Consider the following 15,042-nt stretch of genomic DNA (forward strand, 5'->3'; position numbering starts at 1 on the left):
CTGACAATTGACAGCATCCAAAGAGAAAACCCAGTTAGATTTAGTAGCAGAAGTGTCACATTTAGTAACACAATTGTTACATTTGGTATCAGAAGCCGTTATAGTTGTTACATTTGGTGTCAGAGAAAAAACCCTTGGCTCAATATGAGGTGTGAATGACAGTCACTAAAGGTCCACAGTTAGTATCATTTAATGTGTGAAAGAATAGGGGTTTGCATAGCAGTCGTAATATTTTCTTTATTTAGAAGTGTATTTTCTCTCGTGATTTTAAGAGTTTTGTCGAAAATATTTAAACATCTTTTGAATTCAGTGTGGTAATATTGTGTAACTAATAGTTTGCAAAATGATGGCACGAAATCGTACAAAGTCAGAGTCAGCACCACAAGCGGTTTCTACTGAGGAAGCTATTCAGAGCTTAGTTAATCAGATAGAGCAGCTTAAAAGTGATAATAATGCATTATTTAAACAGTTGAGTGACGTTAGGCAAACCAGTGCAATCCCTCCCACCCTAGATTCCTCAGCAGCAGCCTTAGTAACTCCTTTTTCAGGTAAACCTGGCGAGGACATAACAGCCTTTTTTGATGATTTAGTAGCAGCTGGAAAGTTAGGATCATGGTCAGATGAACAGCTCTTACAAATGACAAAGTTAAGATTGACAGGAGAGGCTAAAGCACACGTCTTATACCATGAAGAATTACGGAATGCTCCAACATTTGAGGAATTGAAGAAAGGATTGCTTAAACGTTTTCAAAAACAGAACAGCTGTAGATTTTATAGGGAACAGTTAAACACTATCACTCAGAGGCAAAACGAGTCGTTAGAAAGCTTTGTAGATAGGATTAGAAAAGTTAATATTAACACCTATCAGCTGACAACTAGTGATGAAGCAAATAAAGTTATTTTACAAGAGGCAGAAAATAGAGCTCTGGATACATTTTTACGTGGGTTACCTCCTGAAACTTCCCGTCGTGTCAGGGCAGAGTTTCCTAAAAATTTAGCGGAAGCTGTATCTGTGGCGACAGCTTTTGAAGAAATTGACATTGCCACCAGATACAAGGAGAAGCGAAATGTATTTTCAGCAGGAGTACGATGTTTTGGGTGCGATCGCCAGGGACATATAGCAAAAAATTGCAGACAACCTCAATGCACTAATTGTCAAAGAATAGGTCACACATTCAAGGAATGCAGGTCTAAGAAAGTGTTTGGAAATAGAAATCAGTTAAACTCAAACGGGAATGCCGGAGCCGCCGCCAGGCGTTCCCAATAAAATTTCATGCCATTAAGGCGAATGTGAAGGCGGAATGCTGGTTATCTGCTACCATACAGGATAAAGAGGCAAGGATACTAGTGGATACAGGCGCAAACGTATCAATAGTAAGTAATAAATGTATTGGAGAAAAGAAATATGACCCTCCAAGGTATAGATTAAGTGGAGTAGGAGGAGGTACAGTGAAGTCATTAGGATGTACATCACTGATTTTCTATATTCACGGTGTACAATTTAAGGAAGATGTAGAAGTGGTAACAAAGGTAACTGACGGGTACGACGCGATCCTAGGACTGGATTTCCTGAATAAACATCACGCTAAAATTGACCTCAGACAGCAAACTGTAGAACTTAGCGGAATAGTGTTTCAGCTAGGTGACACCGCTGCAAAGGGCCCTCTGCCGCAAGATTTCCCTAACCGGAAGGCGAAATCAACTACACTGCGTGCAACGTCCTTGAAGGTTGATTCGCGGGATCAGATACCATCTGGCTCAGGAAAACTTTTCTGGATGGCCGTTGACTCCGAAGTACCTACAGATACAGTGTGTCTAATAGAGCCTTTAGAGGAAAATGAGGAATTAGATGTGTCACATTGTTTTGTGCGTAGAAGTGTTGTACGGGTTCAAGACGTTGAGGGAGAAAGAAAAGTACCGGTACATATTGACAATTTCGGAGTGGAGGACAAAGAGTTGCATAAGGGAATATTAGTAGCTACAGTCAGTACTTTTGAAGAAGAAGATTTCATTTGGTCAGATCTTAATGATGGTCAGAAACCAGACGCCTATAAAACCGCATTACGCCAGAAGATTGAGCATTTGAAAGGAAATGATAGAGACACGATAGAAGCAGTTTTAGTTGAGTTTCAAGATTTATTTAATGCAGAAGGTCCACTGCCAGCAACAAATATCACACAGCATAGGATCCCAACAGGAAATAGCCCCCCAGTTTATAGGAAGCCTTATAGAGTTGCGCATCACTTACAGCCAGTACTGGATGAATTTATAGAACAGCATCTAAAAGATGGAATTATAGAATATTCTGATTCGCCTTATAATTCAAATATCGTAATTATTCCAAAGAAGTCTCCCGACGGTACGAAACGATATAGGTTTTGTTGTGACTACAGACACCTTAACAAACAAACTATCTCAGATGTTTATCCTCTTCCAAACATTACAGACATCATTGACAGTTTGGGTAACAGTAAATACTTTTCAACAATCGATCTACGTAGCGGATATCATCAATTGGAAGTTGCACCTGAAGATAGGCATAAAACAGCATTTTCTACCCCTGGAGGCCACTGGCAATTTAAAAGAATGCCTTTCGGTTTGAAAAATGCACCAGCAACTTTTCAAAGACTACTCGATGGAGTATTGCGAGGACTCAAAACTCAGCAATGTTGTGTATATCTAGACGATATTATTGTATTCTCCAAAGACATTAATGAACATGCTGTGCGTCTGCGTAATGTTTTTCAGAGACTTAGAAAAGCTAAATTAACATTAAATATGGAAAAATGTAGTTTTGCATTGACAGAGGTTACATACCTAGGGCATGTCATTAGTGAAAAAGGAATTAAAACAGATCCTCGATTAATTTCGGCAGTTAAGGACTTCCCAACACCACAACGCGTTAAGGAAGTACAAAGTTTCATTGGTCTCGCATCGTACTACCGGAAATATGTTCAAAATTTTGCTGAGATTGCCCGACCCTTAACCCAATTATTGAAAAAGGGTGCAAAATTTCATTGGTCTGAAGATTGTGAATTAGCATTTCAAACCCTTAAAGATAAGTTAACACACAGTCCAGTATTAGCCTACCCAGATTATAATAAAGAATTTATTTTATCCTGTGACGCAAGTGGTCATTCAGTAGGAGTTGTTTTAAGTCAGAATATTAATGGCACGGAACACCCCATAGCCTACGCTTCGAGACAACTAACAACAGCAGAAAGAAATTATTCCACAACGGAGAAAGAATTGTTAAGTGTTATTTATGGTATCAAATACTTTAAATGCTACTTGTACGGTAGGAAATTCAAGGTCATTACAGACCACGCAGCTTTAAAATGGTTGCTTGGATTAAAGGATCCATCTAGTCGTCTCACGCGTTGGGCCCTATGTCTTTCCGAAATGGATTTCGAAGTGATCCATAAACCAGGCAAAAAACACACGAATGCAGATTGCCTAAGTCGGAAAATAGCACTTTTGGAAGCAACAGGCCGCGATACTGAGGACTGGAGAAAGGCACAAGGTGAGGATACAGAATGCAAAAAATACGCAACTCAGAAACAATTTTGCTTTGAAGATGGTGTATTATGCCGTAAAACAAAACTCGGACCGCGAATTGTTGTTCCCCTACACCTTAGACAAGAAATAATGGCAGAGGCCCACGATCATATCCTTGCAGGACACGGTGGACAGCGGACAACCGAAAGACGTGTAGCAGAGCGATTTTGGTGGCAAACCAGAAAGCAGGATGTTGCGCAGTACGTTCGTAATTGCATTGCGTGCGCACAACGAGCTGAACTTTCTCGTTCAAAAATACCCTTACAGAGGCTCCCCGAGGCTTCAAGTCCATTTCAAATCTGTGGACTAGATCTCTACGGGCCATATCATAGAACACCGGCTGGTAATAAGTATGTCCTTACAATTATAGATCACTTTTCACGCTATCTAGCTATGGTGAGTCTCCCAGATCAGCAAGCAAATACAGTTGCCCAAGCTTTAGTTAACAACTGGATACTTAAATTTGGCGTACCTGAAGCTATTATCACAGATCAGGGATCTAATTTTATGTCTGAACTAATGAAACAGCTTTGCCACTTACTAAAAATACGCAAATTACGCACAACTCCGTTACACCCTCAGTGCAACGGGCGCACAGAAAGAGTTCATCGGACAATTGGCAAGATGCTTAGTTATTATATTAACGAACAACATTCTAATTGGGATACGTATTTACCAATAATCGTGTCGGTATACAACGCCAAAACGCATGAAGCAACTGGCATGTCACCTTATGAAGTGGTCTATGGCAGAAAAATGCCGTCCCCTTTTGATGTAATCAGGCAGAAAAACGGAAAAGTCGGAGAAACAGTAAGAGATTTCAGTAGAATGATGAAGGATGTATGGAAAAAGGTTCAAAAATCTAATACAAAGGCTTTGGAACGACAGGAAAGATTAGGTAATACCCAAGCTAAATATCCAAATTACAAAATCGGTCAGTGGGTTATGCTTTCAACTCCTTACATTGCTAAAGGAAAAACGAAGAAATTTGTAACAAACTACAGAGGTCCTTATCAAATTATTGAGATCACGTCACCAGTCAACGTTAAATTGCAACTGCCCACCCGAACTACCATTGTGCATGCAAGTCGTTTAAAACCTTTCAAGGGCGCTCCAGATGTAATTCCTTCAACAATAGTGTCTGCTTTTCCGAAGGGTGGAGGAAGTACCCGTAAAGGAAAAAGAGTGGCCACGCCAGCACAACATACAGACATGGCACCATACAATCTTCGACCAAGAGTGCGAATGTCCTAGTTGAATCTTAGTAGACTGTAGTATACATATGTAAATAATTAATAAATGATAATGGTTTATTTTTTAAGAAAGAAAAGTTGATCGTAGAAACATGTAGATCTTGTAGTTAACAATGTATTCCTTCTTTTCTTTGTTTTCGTTTTTACTAGGTTGGTAGGTTCATAACCATGTTGTTCGCTTTTTTCAGAAAACGCCATGCAAGCATTTCCTACACAAAACCTGTCCTACCTCAATGACTCCCTTGACAGTTCCCTTCTGATGTCATTAGATACGATCACAAACTCACAGCAAGGCAAAATTGATGCCAATGTTATGATGCAACATGTTTTAAAATTAAAAGGTGAACGCAAAACTAAAATTATAATGCTAGGAACGGGTATATCTGGAACCTTTGTGTTGGTGTTTCTGCTTTGTACAGTTTTCATTTATTTAAGACGAAAAAATAAGCCAAATAATAATATACCACTTCATCAAATCCCTGTTAATTGGATACCACACTCTTAACTAGTGTACTGCAGTAGTTACTTTTGAGCACTAGTGTATTAATTTTGTTTATTGTACTTCATTCTTTACTACACAGTCTTATGTCAAAGTAAACAATTCTGTAGAATAAATATTCTTGCATTCATATAGGGTTGATTAAACAGGTGTTGCTATGTAACTTTCTAAGTGAATAATCTATTTTTGTTTATTCATTGTCACCAAGGTTGGTTACACTTATTATGACCATTTATTTGTGAACTATGTGATTCATGACCGTACAGTGCTTTTGTGAAGTGATAAAGTGTTTTCCACATACTTAATGTGAAGCGTGTGTAATTTTCTAAGTCGAGAGTTTTCATTGTTTGTGCTTTTGTCGTGTGAAGAGTGGAGGAATGTTGAGTGGTAAATTCGAGGGCGAATTTCTCCGAAGGGTGGAGGAATGTTGAGTGGTACTTAAGTAAATAAATTAGTGAAATCAAAGTGAACTAGAAATTAGGATATAAATGAAAAACTTGGTTTAGTTTAGAGAGTTACATACTGGCATTCAGCGGGCAAAACAGCAGAACAGAAGAGACAATGACCATGAAGTCAGCGAGTTCCACATAAGCGGGCGCTGTCGATTCAGCCGTCAGGGCATCGCCCGACCGGCTCACGTGTTTCTCAGTTGTCGTATGTGAGCAAAGGCCCTCGCCTACATCCCAAGAGCCAATGACCGACGTAAAGAAGATTCTTCGAGAATCTATTCAACGTGACAGCAGAGGCAATGACCGGCTCACGTGTTTCTCAGTCGTCGCGTGTGAGCAAAGGCCCTCGCCTACATTCCAAGAGCCAACGACCGACGTTAAGAAGATTCTTCGAGAAGCTTTTCAACGTGACAGACGAGGCAATGACCGTGAAGTCGTTCACCTCCAGTAAACTGAAGTGAATAAATACGCGAGACGCAGTGGGCCAGACAGATGAAGTCAGAGGAAGTCAGATGAAGACAGATGAAGACGGAGTCGAAGACGGAGACGGAGACGAGAGACGAAGAAGACGAAGAAGCGTAGCAGTAGTTTTCAGTCAGTTTCGGTGCTGAAGACCGTCATGTAAGAAGAGGAATAGCAAGCAGTAGCCGCAGCGCCAGAAGACAGAAGTTAAAAGGTATTTGAAGTCTGGTTTTTACATACCCGGGTGACTCGTGAGGACGGGAAGGAGACGGCCTCACATCAGTAGTCACCTGTGAGCTGGGATGAAGACCTGACAGCCGAAGACTGGCAAGCGGGAGTCCGTGGTTCGAGTCCGGGACACTGGCCTTCCCCCGCCGCGCCGCTCCGCTGGTCGACGCACAACACACGCGGCCGCATAGAGAAGAGAAACACTGGGACGCCACTCCCAAGGTATCATCCGACGCACGACTTCGCTCGCAATAATTAAACCGGCCACCTCGCGCTGCGCTTCTCCAGTCAGCTGGGCGAGACAGCGACACGAGATACACACCGCTACGCGTAATCAGACGCCGCCGCCGCCGCCGCCGCCGCTGCCACAGCAGAAGACTTCACAAACGACACAGCTGCCGCTCTCCGAACCAGAACATCCCGTAAGATACAGTTGTACAAATCTTCAATAAAAGTTATCTTATGTAAAAATGATGTTTCATTCGACCTCATACCCGAGCCAAGGAAGAACCCACCCTGCCCACATGTTGTTAAGAGAGAAAAGTTAATTTATTTAATATTTTCACCCAGACAGAATGCTTTAGAATGCTCATCCTGACAATTGACAGCATCCAAAGAGAAAACCCAGTTAGATTTAGTAGCAGAAGTGTCACATTTAGTAACACAATTGTTACATTTGGTATCAGAAGCCGTTATAGCAGTTACATTAGCACCACATTTCAAAACCTTCCTTTTTTCCTCCTTGTCTGAAGTACTGATCGTCCACGTTTCACTTACGTGCAAGGTTACATTCCATACAAAAGCCTTGAGAGAAGATTTCCTAACATTTAAATTTATATTTGACGTTAAAAATTTCTCTCTTTTTTTCAGAAATGCTACTCTTGCAAATGCCAGTCTGTAGTTCCTCCATACTTCTGTCATCACCAGTTATTTAGCTGTCCATATAGCAAAGTTCATCCACTTCTCCCGAGTGAGGTGGTGCAGTAATTAGCACACTGGTATCGCATTCTGGAGGACGAAGGCTGAAACCCTCGTCCAAAAATCCGTATTCATGTTTTGTGTGTTTTCCTTAAATCGCTTAAAACAAACAGAGCGACGGTTCCTTTGAAAGAACACGGTCGATTTCTTTCCCCAAATCCTTCCCTGATCCGAATCTGTTCTCCGCCTCTACTCACAAATTTTCAGTCCTTCATCTACTTCTTTAAGTGTCTGATTTCCTAAATGAATTTCCTCAGCATCACCTAATGTAATTCGACTAAGTTCCATTTTACTTTTGTTGATGTTCGTCTTATAATCTCCTTACAAGTCACTATCCATTTCGTTACAACTGCTCTTCTACGTCCTTTGCCGTCTCTTACAGACTTACACTATCATCAGCAAATCTCGAAGTTTTCATTTCTTTTCACTGAACTTTAATTCCCTTTTACAAATTTCTGCTTGATTTCCTTTCCTGCTTGCTCTGTGTGCAGATTGAATAATATAGGTGACAGGTTACAACCCTGTCTCACAGCCTTCGCTTCTCGCTTCCCACGCCCGGGTTCCCGGGTTCGATTCCCGGCGGGGTCAGGGATTTTCTCTGCCTCGTGATGACTGGGTGTTGTGTGCTGTCCTTAGGTTAGTTAGGTTTAAGTAGTTCTAAGTTCTAGGGGACTGATGACCTTAGAAGTTAAGTCCCATAGTGCTCAGAGCCATTTGAACCATTTTTTATAATACTGTCTTGGAGTTCATTCTCCTTGCATAGCCCTTCTATATGATATTCCTTACACCTTTTGGCTTTCCCTTCTTTGCTTATTACTGGCGTGCCATTCGAGCTTTCGTTATTCGTACAACTCTTTTCTCCAAAGATCTCCTTAATTTTCCAATATGTAGCATCTGTCTTGCCTCTAGTCTGCATACTTCTTCAGTCCTTCATTTGTCTTTCAGCTATTATTGTTCAGTCATTTTGCTCTTTTTGTCAATCTTATTTTTTAGAATCTAAATTTCCTTTTGACTGTTTTTCCTGCAATTATATGTTTTCTTTTTTCGTCAGTGTTATCCAAAGAATTCTTCTGGGATTTGTCTTTATTTCTATTTATCATCTGCCATCTCGTCTACTCCATCTCTCAACCCTACTCCTTCGTCTTCTGCTGTGTTCCTTTCCTCTGTTTCAGTCAGTTGTTGCCCAACACTCCCTCTGAAACTCTAAACTACCTCCGATGCTTTCTATTTACATAGGTTGTATCTCCTTAACTTCCTACAGTTTAGCAGTTCCTTCTACTTTAATTTGCCATTCATAACTAATAAGTTATGTTCTGAGTCCACATTTGCTCCTGGTTTCATAATCAGTGCCTTACCGTTATGTAACCTGTCTGAAACATTATGGTGTCTCCATCTTTCTTTCATGTACACAACCCACGTGTAAACTCTGTCCAAAATTTTAACAGGCAGCTTCCTCTTTAATTTTTTCTGCCATGCCATGTACTCGTACTATTTTTCCATCTCTTCGTCTTCCTACTATCTAATTCCAGTCGCCCATCACAATTAAATGTTCATCTCTCTTAATTATCTCAATAATTACTTTTATTTCATCATATATTGTTTTATTCTCTTCCTCTTCTGCGGAACTAGTAGGCAACTTTTGTTATTGTGGTGAGTGTTAGCATCATGTATACCCTGGCTTTGATAATGCGTTCACTATACTTTTCATAATATCTTACCCGTATTTCTATTTTCCTATTTAGTATTGACCTCCTCGTGCGTTATCCCTGTTTTTTTATGTATATTTATGACCCTGTGTTCACCTGACCAGAACTCCCGTTCATCCTGCACACCACTTCACTAATTCCCACTATATCCAGGTTTAACACATTCATTTCCCTTTTGAAATTCTCTAACCAACGTACCTAAGTAAGTAATCTAACATTCCATGCTCCTACCCGAAGAATAACAATTTTGTTTTTTCCAATGACAACGTCTATCTTATCAAACGAAGTAGTGCAGCATATCCTCTATTTAAGCACTGTGGCAGCTACAGTAATAGCTTGCTAGGGAAGGTATACCACTACTGGACGAGATCATTCTTGTTTCTATCGGAAATTCCCACTCAAAAGGTTGTGCGAGTGATGATGCTGTTACACAGCCGAATTATGCATCTACAAGAAATATTTAAAAATTAAATACAGTGATGAAGTGCAAAAAGCGAAGGCGCGAAAGAGAATAAACGATGAAATAATGTTCGGACAGTCTGAGCCAGAAGAAAGGAAAGCATGCTGGGATATATGCTGAAGTCGGAACGAAGTTAACCATTCACTGAAAAAAAGAGTATGGAGGAAAAGTAATTGCAGACAAAAAAAGAGTATTTAAAACACGTTACATTTTCCGCTGAGTAGAATGTGGAAAGATTAATTAGATATGGGAGGAGAATGATTAATGGTTTGTGGAAATAATTGACTTGTTTTATTCAATTTATTTTTCTGTTATTTAGGCTGTGACGTTATTTATGACTTTAAACCAAATTCAGGCAGAAAAAGCTGTCAAAATAGGGGATGTGTATGACATGACAAATATGTACTTAAAAATCGGAACACAGAAACAGAAGAGAATGGAGTATTATGAAATACTGACGTTCCAATGCGTTATAGAAAAGTAAATGAATAACTGCGTACTAGAAACATTCGTATTAAGGAAATTAGGTTTTTAAAATGTTGACGTAACGTATTGTATCAGACACTCAGAAATGACTATAGTAGAAAAGACATAGTTATTGTTATCCATTATACAGAAGAAGCATTGATCTGCGTACTGGCATATAAATAAGAAGCTGGACTTGCATTCTTCTTCAGCGCACAGAGATTCAGTTCTCGTACTACTCTTCAGCGTATGCGAAAATCTACGATATTGAGCTTCTTATTCATATGTTCCGATCCGTTGTCCAATGATTTCCGTATACGGCGAATGGTTCTCTTTGGTCTTAACTTTGTTTATAGAGGATGTTTGCCTATTATAGGTAGATAATCCTAATAAACGTAGGTTCGGTAAACAGTGATTTCACCGATACCACGTGTTACTACTGAGCACATGAACATAATAAGAGCCCCCAAAAATCCCAGCTGAAGATACGCACTTGAGGACAAACACGTTCCAGCAAGTGTTCCATATGGCCTCCTTTTATGTGAAAGCAGACATCAGCCGTGTCTCGTCGCTGACCGTACACGTTAAAAAATCCCAGACGTGCTCCGAATGCACTGACAACCATCTATATTGCTTTCCCGGAATGCATCGACGCTGTCAACAGTGCTGGAGAACTCCAAAGCTTTTAAACATCCCTACACAAAAAAATCAAATACGTTCAAGTCGTTGGATCGACACACTTCTTGTCGAAGCGCTGTTTACCAGTACTTGGGTGTCCGGAATGTTGATAAAATCAAACGAGGACAGTTTATCCCTGTGTAATTTACGTTTCACTTGCGGTGCTTCGAAATAAACGTAGCGTTTTAGACATGAACAGTGTCGTAACATTGGTATGACTGCATTTGTGCAAACCATGAGAGAAACCATTTGCTTCCAGATCTATGTTTATAAGGAATATTTGCTCATTTCATTGTCCTCTGCCCTCCATTTTCATTTGTACCTACAGTAGTAAAAACACCCCATATTCAGCCCAGGATTTGCATTAACCCATCTATTACGAAAGTAATACGTATGAGGCACTGAGAACGATACAGGTCCAAAGCATAGACACGAAGTTTTAAGAAAAATACACCTCTGTGAAAATCAGATTTATAGAAGTATCACCAGTCTCGTAGTACTGACTTGGTTTTTACCCCGTGCCAGAATCGTGTTTCCTATAGAAAATAATGTATTCACTTTATGTTGTTAAATTTTAATACTTAGGATTATTATTATTATTAATGATAATCCACAAAATTTTCATGTATAGACTAGTGGCAATAGTGTCTTTTGTCACTGTTGTGTAGTTTGTAAGGTTCTAGGCGCTTCAGTCTGGAACCGCGCGTCCGCTACGATCGCAGGTTCGAATCCTGCCTGGGGCATGGATGTGTGTGATGTCCTTAGGTTAGTTAGGTTTAAGTAGTTCTAAGTTCTAGGGGACTGATGACCTCAGATGTTAAGTCCCATAGTGCTCAGAGCTATTTGAACCATTTTGTACCACACACCCATTTATGACCTGCTCAAACACTTCATGGTCCTCGTTAACATCTTTTCATTAAGCACGTTCTCTGGCTTGAGGTTCAGATAAAACTCTCAGTTCTCCTCAGGCACGATACGTAGTAGTCTATTTTTTTTTAATTCTATGTGTTTCAAGTGTTATTTAGCAGTTTTGTTAAGTCCTTGGTTTCCAAGGTTGATTTTTGCATCTCACCCTCATAATTGGGCACTAGATTTTGCAAGGCATCTACAAACTGTAGTGAATTAACAAATTGTGGTCTGCCTGTATGTGACTTGAAGGAAATGGTGGGGTCCCACGACTTCAGTGAAGACTATGTTACTTTAAACAACAGATCATGGAAACCTGTTGAAAACATCATCGATGTAAAATTTCTGAAATGTGCACTGTTACCACAAATGTAAATTTTTAGTTTGGTACTGAGGTCGGTGACACTCTTTATCGGTTCTTAAATCCTCAGCGCCCATTTTGCAGACTGGAATGCTGAAATCACGAAATGTGTAGTTACTGAGGGGCGTTCCTTTAAGAACTTTCAGGTTTTATGAAGAAATGAGAGCCCTTGTAGTCAATGAGCGTTTCTACAGCTGTGAAGGTATGTGTGTTGGGCAAATATGGAAATGAATGTCAGAGAAATGGTAAAGACAGCTTATCGCAAATGTTCATATACACAGTGTAGGGCTAGAGCACTGATAAAGCTGGTTCACCGTGAGATTAGATAAGATCAGATTAGTACTTGTTCCATAGATCATGAATACGACACTTCGTAATGATGTGAAACGTGTTATGTTAATAAAATGTGTCTACACAAGATATTACATTACACAAAATATTACGTGGCACTTAATATTTTTAATTTTTTTTGTGGGGGTGGGGAAATTACCCAGTTACTATATCCAAAAATACATCTAATGAGTAGAAAGAGTTGCCATTTAGAAATTCTTTTAATTTCCTTTTAAATGCTATATGGCTAGTTGTCAGACTTTTGATGCTTTTAGGTAAGTGAGCAAAGACTTTTGTGGCAGCAAATTTACCCCCTTCTGAGCGAAAGTTAGATTTAACATTCAGTAGTGAAGATCATCCTTTCTCCTAGTGTTGTAGCCATGTACACTGCTATTACTTTTGAATTCTTTCGGATTGTTAATAACAAATTTCATAAGAGAATATATATATTGTGAGGCTACAGTGAAGATCCCTAGCTCTTTAAGTAAGTGTCTACAGGACGATCTTGGATGAGCTCCAGCAATTATTCTGATTACACGCTTTTGTGCAATGAACACTCTTTTACTCAATGAGGAGTTACCCCAGAATATGATGCCATACGAAAGCAAAGAACGAAAATAGGCGTGGTAAGCTAATTTACTGGGATGTATATCGCCAAAATTTGCAGTGACCCTAATAGCATAAGTAGTTGAACTCAAACGTTTCAGCAGATCTTCAGTGTGTTTTTTCCAGTTCAACCCCTCACCAATGCATACACCTAGAAATTTTGAATATTCGAACTTAGCTACCGATTTCTGATCGAAGTCTATATTTATTAATGGTGTCATTCCATTTACTGTGTGGAACTGTGTATACTGTGTTTTGTCCAAGTTTAATGAGAGACCGTTTACAGAGAACCACTTAATGATTTCCTGAAAAACATCGTTTACAATTTCATCGGTTAATTCTTGTCTGTTGGGTGTGATAGCTATACTTGTATCATCGGCAAAAAGTACCAGCTTTGCATCTTCGTGAATATAGAATGGCAAGTCATTAATATATATTAAGGACAGCAGAGGACCCAAGACCGAACCTTGCGGCACCCCATTCTTGATTGTTCCCCAGTTCGAGAAATCACCAGTTGTTTGCATATTGTGTGAACTGCTTATTTCAACTTTCAGTACTCTTCCAGTTAGGTATGATTTAAACCATTTGAGCGCTGTCCCATTCATACCACAGTACTTGAGCTTATCTTGAAGTATTCCATGATTTACACAATCAAAAGCCTTTGAGAGATCACAAAAAGTCCCAACGGGTGACTTCCGGTTACTCAGAGCATTTAATATTTCATTAGTGAAAGTATATACATCACTTTCCGTTGAAAAAGCTTTCTGGAAACCAAACTGACATTTTGTTAAAACTTTATTTTTACAAACGTGTGAAGCTACTGTACAATACTTTCAAGAATGTTGGATCAGGCAGCCAGAAGAGAGATTGGGCGGTAGTTTTTGACATCAGACGTATCCCCTTTTTTATCCAGTGGTTTAACAATGGCCTACTACAGTCTATCTGGGAAAATACCCTGCTTCAGAGAGCTATTACATATGTGGCTAAGAATCCCACTTATCTCTTGGGAACGAGCTTTTATTATCCTGCTGGAAATGCCATCAATTCCATGTGAGATTTTATTCTTGAGAGAGTTTATTATCTTCTTAACGGATGTCAGGAGCATGCATACATGCTACAACCTGAACATCGACGACCGTGTGCCTGAGGACCTTGGATTTCTCAGCGCCTCATGTGTATTACCAGGTGTACCGGTATGAAATGAGCGTTTTTTGTGAAAATGAAACACTAATTTTGAATTGAAAAGTAAAAACCAAAGTAAAAACCTTTTATTCAAAGTACTGACCATTGCTTTCTATACATTTTGACCACCTTTGGCTCAAATGGCTCTGAGCACTATGGGACTCAACATCTTAGGTCATAAGTCCCCTAGAACTTAGAACTACTTAAACCTAACTAACCTAAGGACATCACACACACCCATGCCCGAGGCAGGATTCGAACCTGCGGCCGTAGCAGTCCCGCGGTTCCGGACTGCAGCGCCAGAACCGCTAGACCACCGCGGCCGGCCTTGACCACCTTTCTGGCAATTTGTGGACACCACGCCAATAGAAATGTTCGTCTTTTGAAGCAGACCAATCAGACACCCAATTTTCGACTTCTTCGTAGGAATCGAAGTGTTCCTCAGCCAATGCGTGTCCCATTGATGAAAACAAATGGTAGTCGGAAGGGACCCAGTCTGGTGAATACGGCGGGTGGGGTAGCAGCTCCCAGCCAAGTGTTTTGATTGTATCCTGAACCAGTTTTGCTTTGTGTGCAGGTGCATTGTCGTGTAAAAAAACTACTTTGCCATGTCTTCTGGCCCATTCTGGTCTTTTTTTTTATCAATGCATTGTTCAAATTGATAATTTGTTATCTGTAGCGATTAGTATTCACAGTTTCACCGGGTTTTAGAAGCTCATGATACACCACACCTTTCTTATCCCGCCAAACACAGAGCATTGTCTTCTTGCCGAATCAATCTGGTTTTGCAGTCGATGTTAATGGTTGTCCCGGGTTAACCCAGGATTTTTCCCGTTTAGGATTCTTAAAATAAATCCATTTTACATAGTCAGTAACAATTCGATGCAAAATTGATTTTCTTTCATGTCTTTCATGCAAAAT

At 39.9% G+C, this 15,042-nt stretch overlaps 1 protein-coding gene across 1 annotated transcript in view; it reads left to right on the forward strand.

Annotated features, from left to right (window-relative positions):
* Window positions 1-15,042, forward strand: part of LOC126263688 (mitoguardin) — a 503,310-nt gene that overhangs the window by 396,403 nt on the left and 91,865 nt on the right. The window lies entirely within an intron of this gene.

Source organism: Schistocerca nitens, chromosome 6 (genome assembly GCF_023898315.1).
Source record: "Schistocerca nitens isolate TAMUIC-IGC-003100 chromosome 6, iqSchNite1.1, whole genome shotgun sequence".
In the NCBI taxonomy this organism is placed as follows: Eukaryota; Metazoa; Arthropoda; class Insecta; order Orthoptera; family Acrididae; genus Schistocerca; species Schistocerca nitens.